Source organism: Apis mellifera, linkage group LG4, assembly GCF_003254395.2.
Source record: "Apis mellifera strain DH4 linkage group LG4, Amel_HAv3.1, whole genome shotgun sequence".
Taxonomy (NCBI): Eukaryota; Metazoa; Arthropoda; class Insecta; order Hymenoptera; family Apidae; genus Apis; species Apis mellifera.
Genome location: NC_037641.1, coordinates 276,720 through 290,000, shown reverse-complemented (window position 1 = coordinate 290,000; position 13,281 = coordinate 276,720). Strand labels below are relative to the sequence as shown.

Genomic DNA, 13,281 nt, shown 5'->3' with positions numbered 1-13,281 from the left:
TATTTAAAATATTTAAAAAATATTTGAAATCTTTCAAGTTTTTCAAAGAATTTTCTTTTTCTATGAAATTATTTATTATTTTCGAAAGATCTTTAAAATTTTCTCAAAAATTTTTCAAAAATCCATTTTTGAAGAAATGAAAGATGAAAATATTTAAAATATTTAAAAAATATTTGAAATCTTTCAAGTTTTTCAAAAAATTTTCCTTTTTTACGAAATTATTTATTATTTTCCAAAGATATTTAAAATTTTCTCAAAAGTTTTTCAAAAATCCATCCTCGTCAATAATAAAAACAATCGAAGAAATGAAAAATGAATATTTAAAAAATATTTAAAATCTTTCGAAAAAGTTTCAAGTTTTTCAAAGAATTTTCCTTTCCTTTACGACGATTATTTTCGAAAGATCTTTAAAATTTTCTCAAAAGTTTTTTCAAAAATCCATCCTCGAAGAAACGAAAGACAAAAATATTTGAAATCTTTCAAGTTTTCCAAAGAATTTCACTTTTTTATTTTTTTATTTCTCAAAAGTTTTTCAAAAATCCATGCTCGCCAATAATAAAAAAACAATCGAAGAAACGAAAGACAAATATTTAAGAATAAATATTTGAAATCTTTCGAAAAAAGTTTCAAAGAATTTTCCTTTCCTTTACGACGATTATTTTCGAAAGATCTTTAAAATTTCCTCAAAAGTTTTTCAAAAATCCATCCTCGAAGAAACGAAAGACAAAAATATTTGAAATCTTTCTCAAAGAATTTTCCTTTTTTATTTTTTTATTTCTTAAATTTTTCAAAATTCCATCCTCGCCAATAATAAAAAAAAAAAAATCTACTCTCGCGTAATTCACCCTTGATCGCTTTCGACGCACCTGTATCGAGATGATCCCGAAACTCGCAACCTTCGCGCATGCGCGTGCGTATCGTAACGTGTCGGAGAATTCGTCGAGGAGGTTTCGCGTAGGTGGCGCGCAGGGGTCAACCCGTTGGAGATCGTGCAAGTGGCAGCCTGGGATAAAGGATAACCCACACACACGTTCTTATTGTTGCAAAACCAACTTGTTGCGAGCGCTCCTCCCTTGACATTAAAACACTACGCGAGTTCCATCGCAAAAGCGTAATGTATGCCCGCGCCTACTACTCGCCCCCCACTCCTTTTCACATTCCATCCTTATTCTTTCCCCCTCTCTCTCTCTCTAGTATAGTTCTCTCTCTCTCTCTCCGTCGAGCACACAGTTTTCTTTTCGATGAGTTTGTGCTCTTCTTGACGGTGTATTAGCATTGCTTGTCTCTCGCATTCCTAGACTGATATACGAGAATATGAATAATTTGAACGTTTGTATATATATATATACACGTTTATTTCAAAGAGCTTGCAATCAAAGGTTAATATGAAATATACAATTTATGTGATATTAAAACGACGAACGTTTCGAGAAATTGCCAGATTTTATAAAATAATCTCTCGAATTGGTAATTTCGATGATCTCGTTTATGATAAAACGAAATCATTGGAATCATTGATTTTGGAAATTTAGAAAAAATTAATCTAAAATATTTCCTTCGAAATATTAAGATCTTTTAAGAGAAAATGATTTCGATCATATTTGGCATATTTTTGAAAAGGAAAAAATACGAGTCACGTTATCGACTTGTCCTGTAATGATTTCTTTTTTCAATATCGTATCTTATCGATGATGATACGTTCGAGTAATTTCCACGACAATATAACAATAGATTTAAAATTTATTTCTTTTGTTATTATCCGTATTTTTGCTAGACTTATCAGTCTCCTTTCTCCTATCTTGCACGAGGAAAGTATGTATTCTTTCCTTTTTCTCTTTCTCTTATCAATTTTAATATTGGTTTTAATTTTTCTAAATTTTCTATTTTAATGACAAAAAAAATTATAAATAATTATTATCGATTAATATAAATAAAACGATTTAAATTCATATTAGAAAAAATTAATTTCCGAATAAAACTTTCATTTATCAGAATCTTCCATTAATTATAATTTTATTTAAATTTTTATATATAATCAATTAATTTATATTTCATTTACGTTATATTTATTTCGATATAAAAGAGAAAAAAAATATAAAAGAAATAAGGATTTAAGAGATTTAATAATTTTTATCTGTTTCTGTTCATCGACCAGGAAAAATCTCATTGAGAAAATATTATACGTTTCTTTGATATTAGTCATTGCATAAACAATCGTGTAAATAAATCAATGTAAATCAAAGTCACGTAAAGCATGATTTCAAATAAATGATTATCGTTAAAAAAAAAGTTAAGTAACTCGAAATTGCATTTGATTATTTGCGGTTTAATATCATTTTTATAATCATCCATATCTCGAGAAAACAAAGACGAGAATTGGTTACGCGTAACAACATTTTCGAGTGACTTTCCATACGTTGACGAAATACCTCTCGATTCTTATCTCGAATACTTTTGCGCGATGAATAATGAAATATTTCTTTCTCTCTTTTTAATTGGGGGAGATTATAATTTCCACGAGAATCGTCGAGAGTTCGAGAGATTAGAAAGAGAGCAGCTCTCCACTCGGTCGATCGACACAAAGAACTTCCGATCGATTCTTCCTCCCGGAAATCGATTTCCTTTGAGAAATCCGAACAAAAGAACGCTAATAAAACCTTTTAGAAAATAATAGATAAAACAATTGTGGGAAGCTTATCGATTAAAAAAACTTGTTCGAATATCATTTCCTAACTTTTCGTGTCATCGATAATGGATATTATCCGAGATTGATCGATTATATTAGTTATCTGATCTAATCTTTGATATTCGATTCTTTATCTACATGTATTAATAAAAGGAGGAAATTTATAAATATCAATCGTGCGTAACGATCGTTACGAACGTAAAAAAATGGGTATATATTTTATAAACGTTTATTTATCGGATGAGAAACGAGTTCCGTCCGACTCCTCGGAAGATTAATTTCACCGGCGAAAAGTCACGCATGGCCTTAATGGTTATTCCGCTATGCTGGTTGACAAAGTCGGGATAGGTGCATAATACGTTACCATAATATAATCAGCATGGTATTATGAGATAATGCGGGGAACATTATACAATAGTAATAAAATGAATTTATTTAGCACGAGCTCGGGTGGAATATACTTTTTAGAAAGAAGAAACCGAGATGGTATCGTAACATTTTTACGAGCTCGAGGATAAATCTTTTTAATACGATATTCGATCACGAATTGTTTTTATGCAAGAAACTTAAAAAACTTTCGTCGGATTGTAACAGTAATATTCGCGCGCAATTAATCTTAGTAAGTAAAAAACACCGTAAAAATATTTTTAAAAGCGTTCAAGTATGAATGAATTTATTTTAAACCTAATTCCAGTCTAATATCCAACTCGCGATCCAACTTCGGATAGATTCGGGATAGATCGGAAAAATTCGGGCAGAATCGGACGAAATCGTGCATTTTCGTATCTCTTCGTAAAAGTATATATACGTACGGATATTTCTACATTTTTCTTACTCGTTCCCGTAAATTAAATCCTGTTTTACGATACATTCGCGTATCGTTACACTTTGCGTTAATAAAATATATACTTTTGATACCGAGAAATTGTTTAATATTTATTACATAGAATAGAAAAGTAGACAAAAATTATATCGAACCAGATTCGTCACAATTTGTACAACAATTTCGAAATTCGAAAATTCCTTGGACGCGCCTAAAAATGGCCCGCTCGTCCGCTAACCTTCGAAATCCTAGAAAGCTGCGGATGAATTTTTCGAACGGTGTCCCCTGGCACGGCGTCAAGTATACATAGTGGCACGATCGGGGCATAGATTCGAGAGCGAAGTAAGACGTAAAGGCGGGCGTGCGCGTGCACGAGCCGCCGCCTCTCGGCTTCCCGAGGCAGGTGACTGCCGTTTACGGTAAGAGGGCGTAATTAATCGGCCGTCTAAATACGGTTCACGAGGCGAAAACACTTTTTGCCTTCTTGCCTCGGCCAATTAAAGAACCACGAATATCGGCCAGCGTACGAAATATCTGCACGCGTTCGAACCACTTTCTTCTTCCATTTCGCTCTTCGTTATTTTTTTTTTTTTAATAATCGAATCTTAAATTTCAAACTTTTACGCGAATTATATAATAAATATAATTCCTCGTTTTTTTTCTGTAATCTGCTTTATTCCGAGATTACGAGTTCCATTAAAGGGATTTTTATTATTAGAATTGTTGTTGTAAGTTTCTTGTAAATGCATCGCGTTAAGCTTTCTATTCGCGCTAAATAACGCGAGAGGTTTATCAAGGATCAGCTACACGTGTTGTATATGAAAGTATCTCGAGCGTGGTCGGTGTCATAACACGTACGTTACCTCCAAGTGGATTTAACAATATGTCACGCAATACGAATTCCGATATATACGTAAAAATGTAAACTGTTTCCGTGCAATTTGTAGCAATGGAACTTTGCAAAATAATCGTTCGTTGATATTAAATTTTTAAAAAAATAACTCGCACTTTCTTATTTCCTTTCTTTTCGTTGGTGAATTTCATCAAGGTATATTTTTGAAAATTAATTTAATCGTAACTTTAACAACATTTTTAAATTCGAATATAACTTGAACACTTTGAAAATCTTCGTGTTTCAATATTTTCTTTGAAAATTGAACACTTTTATCCGATTTCTTTAAATCGGATAAAAAAAGAAAAAGTGTCTTGCAAAATGTCGGCAACTTTTCGATCGTTTTTTATCAAATCATTTTACATCTCTTTTTCCCCCATCGTCTTCAATTCTATCCACAGATTGCGCAAAGTAAAAAATTTATTCGATTCGACCGCCCATAAAAGATGAAAGATTCAAAGTGCCATTAAAATTTTTTTGCAAATTCGCGTATTTATATATACTTTTTATTTTCGTAAATTTTCTAAATTTTTGAAAATTAATCTCGTTTTTTTTTTCATAATTGAGACGATTCTGAGATCTTATTGAAAAAAATGAAATTTCCAATTGTCCAATTGTTAATCGGATATAATAATAGAAGAAGTTTAACTTTCCACGTTCTTAAATTACTTTGAATATATTCTCTTTCAACCATCTTGCCAAGCAATTTTCAAATCTTCCAACGTGTAATCCTCGCCAAGTCCAGTTACTCATAATACATTTCTTACGCTAATTATGTCGCGGAGGAATTTCGAAAAACGAATTACGAACGGGATGGGATATTTCAACGGTACTCCACTGTTAACCCAAGTGCAGAGAAATACCCCTCCGTAAAAAGATTAGGAATAACCCACTGACCTGTAATAAAATTTTTCGAATCGACGATTTTTAATTAAATTAAAATTAAATTTTCTAATAAATTAATTTCGACAATTTTTTTTTTTCATTTGAAGAATAAACTTTTACGAGTTGTCAAATTGTGCCAGTCTATAATATAATATAATAACGAATATTTTTCTTCTATTTGAAGTTACTTACACGATATCTTTAATTCAAATTATTTTACATTGTGCAAAAAGAGATAGAAAACAGGAAGAAGAAACACAGATATAGGAATATATATATACAAGAGAGATTTAAAATATTCATACAGGATATGCATAATTTTCATTAAATTTTCTAGCAGGTAATTAGCAATTGTATAATTATTGTGTATTTTTGCAATTAAATCAACGTTAAAGCTACGTTTATCCAGTAATTTGCGCTCGAAAAGCAATTATTTTTTGCTTTTACAGTTAGCTACGTACAAGAATTTAAATGAACATTATTAGATAAAATTAACACGCGTATTTATTACAATGTACATATTTTTCATCGTGTAAAATTTTTTCTCATTTTTATCAAACTTTTATCAAATAATATTTGCGTATCGATATATACAATAGAACTCATTTGTAGAGCGTCGCGCTGTTCGAAATTCGTTTGAATCGGGTTTGAGCCGCGCCCTCGCGGAGAAAATCGTATACACGCGGCTCACGATCTACGTACACCACATTAGTACGCGACACCTTGTTGCCGTGTCTTGGTCATTCGTGGGAGGAGTCGTCTCTGTCAAGGTCTCCTCGCGTATATTCTTATCGACAAGGCGATGCAAGTGGCGTGTCCCACATCACTCGAGGCCGCGATTGTCTTCCAGACCGATACGCCAACGTTTCTCTTCAATTTTCCAGCGGCCGAAATTCATCGAAGGGCAAAGAGAATATTAAAAATCTGGATCATCCGAGAGACGAGATATATTACTCTAATATTTCCAATTAAAAAACCCGTGCTTTGATTATTTAAATCTTTATATTAATAAGCGTCGCAATTTTTTATTTATTTTTATTCGTTGCTCTCAATAGATCGAAACGATTCAATACGACCCATAAAACGCAATATATATATATATTACGAGTCTGTTTTATCGAGAAGTGTCGTCGCTATACTTAATTCCTTTTACGTGTTTACGATAGATACGGGTGGGAAGAGAAGAGAAAAATTTGCGAAAGGGAGAAACTTATTACTCGGGAGGAGGAAACAAATTGGCGCGTTTGCCTTGTTTATCGTAGCGCCGAGCCATTGTTGCCGCGATGGAGCGAGCGTCGATAAAAACGAGAGAGTAACGCGTGCTGGGCTCGATAGGGAAGAAGAAGTGGGCCACGGAACGATAAAACGGCGATTTCGCCTGCCCGTTCCAGGGAACCCGTGGGCGTAGGCCAGTTGGTCGCGTGCTCGCGAATACGTTAGCGTTTCGTGTCCTATTATAGGCACGCGGTTGCCTCGTTCACAACACAGTCTGCTGGATATAGCCGAGTTCTACATTTCAAGCGTCGAGCGGAGATTAATTAATGTCGCGACGTCGAAAGTTGCACGCGGCGTTCCATCCTTTTTGCGATATGAATTGAAGTTTTTTTCTTGTCCATTTTATGATTCGAGGAATTATTTCTACGCTATATATTGTAATGGATTTTTTTTTTACGAAAAGTGCTGAAATATTGCTCGAGTTTTTTTGCAGGAGAGAAACGAAGAATTTCGATAATACGAAAATAACTGTATACGTAATACGCGAAGGAATACTAGAAATTCTAGCACGATAGCTGAGCTATTGTTTAAAAGTAGCAAGAAGAAAGCTTACCAGATACCATCGATGAAAATTCCGATAATAAAAATGGAATTTGAACATGGGAGAAAAACACAAGGGAAAAATAAGATATGTAATAATTGAACGAATCTTACACAAGTTTGACTTGATACTTTAATGACTTTAGATGAAACGAAATCGATGCATAAAATATTAATGTATACGAATACTTTTGCGAAAAGTTATAAGTGTCATAGTTTTGAAACAATAAAAGTAAAACAGAATTTCATGGACAACAAAGTTCAATGATTTCGAGCGATCTAAAACATAATCCAGCTTGTTCAAAGTTTCAAAGATTTCAAGGTTATCTTTCTTTCGAGTAAAATTTATTATTTCAGCTTCAAGTTTACACTTTGTCCTCTTTCTTTTTTCATTGTTAATTGTTTGAAATATAAAAGTATCTTTTAAATTGATCCATATGATGAAAAAAATTATAAATTATGTAAAACTATATACACTTGATATTATCTTAATATTACGAAATGTTATTTTATCTCGAGTTATAATTAGACCTAATTATAATGTTTTTAAAACATAATAAAATTAAATATATATATGTACGTATAAACTACGAATAATATAGTTGCAATCGCGGCGAAGGAGCTTTTTTTTTTTTTTTTTTTTGCTCGTTATGCAATCATGCGATCCGCGAAGCGGCATAAAAGCGCCGCGCAAAACTTCACGACTCCCGTCCATCGACTAAATTATCCGACTGACATGGTAACTACGTAGCAAGAAAACTGAGATATTTCGTTGCATCTATCTTTCTTTATTTTTATCTCTGCCTAGCAGAGTTCAAAATATTTTGAATCGGTGATAATGCATCGCATTTTTCAATATCTTTTTTTATAAAAAATATTGTGTTAATTTTTATATTTTCGTATATAATAAAATTACAATATCTTTTGTCTCTTTCAAAATACGATGATTTCTTTAAAAATATCCTAAAAATTTTGTTTTCCATAATTATTAAAAAAGTATGTAATACAACTTTGAAAAATTATTTTGGATAAAGGGTTATAAAAATATTTTCATTCGTCTATAATTGCACGAATCTTAAATTTTTACAGAGCTGTAATTGTAAACATTTTGATCAAGAAAGGAATTGAAATTATTGTTAAAAATGTGTTTTATAATAAAAAAGATATTATTTAAAATTTAAATAGTAAAATTAAAATTCGTAAAGAAAGAAAAATTCTAATCGTTCTTTTTAAAGGGTTTAAAAATATTTTCGTCCATCGTTGTATTTTTATTTTCACTTTCATTAAATCTCTCGCTTAATAAAATAACTCGCATACACACACATAGCACATGTATATGTATATATATTTAATAATTTTTAATATTTAACCGACGTTTATATATATTTCTCTTTTTTAGTAGAATATTAATATTTCTTGATCGATAACTCTAAGGAGGATAAAGATTTTATATGTCAAATATTGTTTATATTAATTTGAGGTAACGACTCGATAAATTGCGTGCAATTGACATCTTATTGACTTTTCTATCCAGTAAGAGCTTCCAAGCGAATCATTATTACGCGAATTAAGAAAATATCTTGTCCTTCGTGTAACGTAAAACAAATTTTTCTATTTCTGGATATTTATAAATTATGGAGGGAGAAAAAAATATAAAGAATTAATCCATTCCTTTATTATTAATTTCATACCATGGATAAATATTCATTTCTTTAATAAATTCTTTTAAATTTTTCACTTTCAAGTTTTAATATCGTAAAAATCTTAAATATTCTTATCTTTCATATTTTCAAAATTTTAAATTTTTCACGTTTCGAAATTGCTAAACAAATTTTCGTAAATTATTAAATTATTAAATTATTTTCTATTTTCAAATTTTAATATCGTAAAACTTTTAAATATACTTGTCTTTCATATTTTCAAAATTTAAAATTTTTTACACTTCGAAACATTTTCGTAAATTATTAAATTATTAAATTATTTTCTATTTTCAAATTTTAATATCGTAAAACTCTTAAATATACTTGTCTTTCATATTTTCAAAATTTAAAATTTTTCACGCTTCGAAATTTCTAAACAAATTTTCATAAATTATTAAATTATTTTCCATTTTCAAATTTTAATATCGTAAAACTCTTAAATATTCTTGTCTTTCATATTTCCAAAATTTTTAATTTTTCACACTTCCAAACATTTTTGTAAATTATTAAATTATTAAATTATTTTCCACTTTCAAATTTTAATATCGTAAAACTTAAATATTCTTGTCTTTCATATTTTCAAAATTTAAAATTTTTCACGCTTCGAAATTGCTAAACAAATTTTCGTAAATTATTAAATTATTAAATTATTTTCCATTTTCAAATTTTAATATCGTAAAACTCTTAAATATTTTTGTCTTTCATATTTTCAAAATTTAAAATTTTTCATTTTTGCTTCGAAATTGCTTACGAAACAAATTTTCGTAAATTATTAAATTATTAAATTGTTTTGAATTTTTTAAAATCTCTCAATTTTCAACTCTCAAATTCGAAGATTCGAAAGATCGTAAAATTTCTCCATTCGAATAAAATAATCAAATTTGATTTAGTTTTCTCGATTCGAAATCATCGCGAAGATTTTCGTTGAATCTTTGCTCCTTAATTTGCGTACGTAGCTTTACGAAAACGAAAAAGACCGAAGATGCAATTGGGAACGCGACCCAATTTTATCTCGTAGAGATTTTTCGAAATTGTATTCGACCGGGTTTCAGGGAGTCTTCTCGTTTTCCTCGAGGATTCAGGACGTCGAAGAGAAAACCGGCCGCTTGTCCTGACAGATGTTACGTGAACGTTAAGTTGCTTGTGAAAGTAATTGAATCACTGTTGAAGACCGTGGAAAAGATTGAACGATATAATATTGCAGAGAAATTTTACGTACGAATGTGTCGTTGGAAATTTTGGATGTTTTCTTCATTTTACAATTTGTTTTTATAAAAATAAATAAAAGTATGCAAAATTTTTCACGCTTCGAAATTGCTAAACATTTTTGTAAATTATTAAATTATTTTCCATTTTCAAATTTTAATATCGATAGTTGATGAAATTTATTTAGAGAAATTCATTTATAGTAAAATTCTGATTTTTAATGAAAAATTATATATAATAATATTTTCATTCTGATACTTTTTTAGAAATCATCCTCCACGATTTCAATATAATTTTAGTCGCAGTCTCGATTACGAATTTGTTTTTAGGATAATGCAGGATAATGGAGCGTTGTATTAAATTCTGAATATTCTCTAATCTTTTAAATTTTCTCCATCTACGTTATGGAATTATGTTTAAGTAACGAAAATAAGTTTTTCTATTTAACTGAAAAACTTGTGCTAAAAAAGTATCTTTATGTATGAGATCCATTAAAGATAATTGTATTCTTCAAGATAGATAAAAAGATATAAATATCGAATATGTAAGAATGTTAAAGTTAGTGTCTGATTAAGTAAAAAATAATAACTAATATTTTTCTCTTTTTGGATGTGATACAAGTGTATATATCTATATGCAATTTATGATACAAAACGAGTTTTGCTTTTTATTGCAAGAACGTATATCTTCATAATTTTTTTTTACAATCTTTTTTTACAAGTTTTCTAAAAATCTCGAATTTTTATTCAGAACTCTACTATATCTATTCTATACTACGTAGTAGCTTCGTACGTTCAAGTTTTGTACTACGTAGTTCAATTGAATATCTATTATTTATTTTAATGTTACTTATTCTAGCTTGATTTATTGTAAAAACGTATATCTTAATAATTTTTTATTTTTACAATTTTTTAATTTTTCTAAAAATCTCGAATTTCGATTCAATTAAATGAATTTTTATTCAGAACTCTATTGTATCTATTATAAGTTTTGTACTACGTAGTTCAATTGAATATTTATTATTTATTTTAATGTTACTTAAATTGATTTCTAAATTGATTTTGAAATTGCAAGAATGTAATAATTAATAATTTTTTTTTACAATCTTTTAATTTTTCTAAAAATCTCGAATTTCGATTCGATTAAATGAATTTTTATTCAGAACTCTACTGTGTCTGTCAAGTTTTGTACTACGTAGTTCAATTGAATATCTATTACTTATTTTAATGTTACTTTTGGCTTGATTTATTGCAAGAACGTATATCTTCATAATTTTTTTTTCCATCTTTTTTTTACAATTTTTCTAAAAATCTTGAATTTTTATTCAGAACTCTCTTATATATCTATTCTATATTACGTAGTAAATTCGTACGTTCAAGTTTTGTAGTTCAATTGAATATGTATTATTTATTTTAATGTTACTTCTTCTAGCTTGATTTATTGCAAAAACGTATATCTTAATAATTTTTTTTTACAATCTTTAATTTTTCTAAAAATCTCAAATTTCGATTCAATTAAATGAATTTTTATTCAGAACTCTATTATGTCTGTCAAGTTTTGTATTACGTAGTTCAATTGAATATCTATTATTTATTTTAACGTTAATTTTGGCTTGATTTATTTCAAAAACGTATATCTTCATAATTTTTTTTTTACAATCTTTTTTACAATTTTTCTAAAAATCTCAAATTTTTATTTAAAATTCTATTATATCTGTCAAGTTTTGTACTAGTTCAATTGAATATCTATTATTTATTTTAATGTTACTTCTTCTAGCTCGATTTATTATAGAATATATATCTTAATAATTTTTCTTTTATAATCTTTTAATTTTTCTAAAAATTTCGAATTTTTATTTAAAATTCTATTATATTTGTGAAGTTCTGTACTATGTAGTTCAATTGAATATCTTATTTATTTTAATGTTACTTCTTCTAGCTTGATTTATTGCAAAAACGTATATCTTAATAATTTTTTATTTTTACAATTTTTTAATTTTTCTAAAAATTTCGAATTTTTATTTAAAATTTTATTATATCTGTCAAGTTCTGTACTATGTAGTTCAATTGAATATCTATTATTTATTTTAATGTTACTTCTTCTAGTTTGATTTATTGCAAAAAAATATCTTAATAATTTTTTATTTTTACAATCTTTTAATTTTTCTAAAAATTTCGAATTTTTATTTAAAATTCTATTATATTTGTCAAGTTCTGTACTACGTACTTCAATTGAATATCTTATTTATTTTAATGTTACTTCTTCTAGTTTGATTTATTATAGAATGTATATCTTAATAATTTTTTTTTTTACAATCTTTTAATTTTTCTAAAAATTTCGAATTTTTATTTAAAATTCTATTATATCTGTCAAGTCCTGTACTACGTAGTTCAATTGAATATCTATTATTTATTTTAATGTTACTTATTCTAGCTTGATTTATTATAGAACGTAATAATTAATAATTTTATAATTAATAATTTATTAATTAATATATTTTCTTTTTTAAAAATCTTGAATTTTGATTCGATTAAATGAATTTTTATTCAGAATTCTACTATAGATATATCTGTCATGTTTTGTACTACGTAGTTCAATTGAATATCTATTATTTATTTTAATGTCACTTCTTCTAGCTTGTTTTAATAAAGCATAAAATATTTTATTGATTATTACAACAATTTTAAATATAGTATTAAATAACTTTTTACACTTTTATATGAGATTAAGATTAATATTAGATAAGATTATATATAATGCACTGCACATGTAATATAATATATGTGATAAAGACAAGATATTTGTTTCTATCCACTTTGTTCTTTTCCAATTGAAATCATATATATAATTTTCTATCTTTCTTATGATTATTATGATACATATCAATCTTTTCATATAATAATGATAATGATATCTTTCCACAAAAACACCATTTTTTCTCTTTAAAGATTCTTTGATTTTTCTTTCAGTTTTGATAATCTATTGTAGTTTTTATTGTATCAAAGTATTTCCTTTTTAATAATAATTTTTTCTCTTCATTCGAATATATCTTAGTGTATATCTTGCAAATATAATCAGTCTCTTTTTCTTTATCCTCACTAAAATCTCATACGTTATTATTTTTATCAGATTATATATTTTGAAACTAATATCTTGATAATTCTTTCCATATATATAAATAAATTTTCAAATCCAAAGAGATTTGAGACCCAAAAGAGGCTTTGCAAAATCACTTTTGTTATATATTACTTGTAAATTATTGCTCAGAAAAAAG

General features: G+C 28.0%; 1 protein-coding gene across 2 annotated transcripts in view; it reads left to right on the top strand.

Moving 5' to 3' along the window:
* The window catches only part of LOC411557 (terminal nucleotidyltransferase 5C), a 188,029-nt gene that overhangs the window by 118,969 nt on the left and 55,779 nt on the right, over positions 1 to 13,281 (top strand). The gene's annotated exons all lie outside the window — the stretch shown is intronic.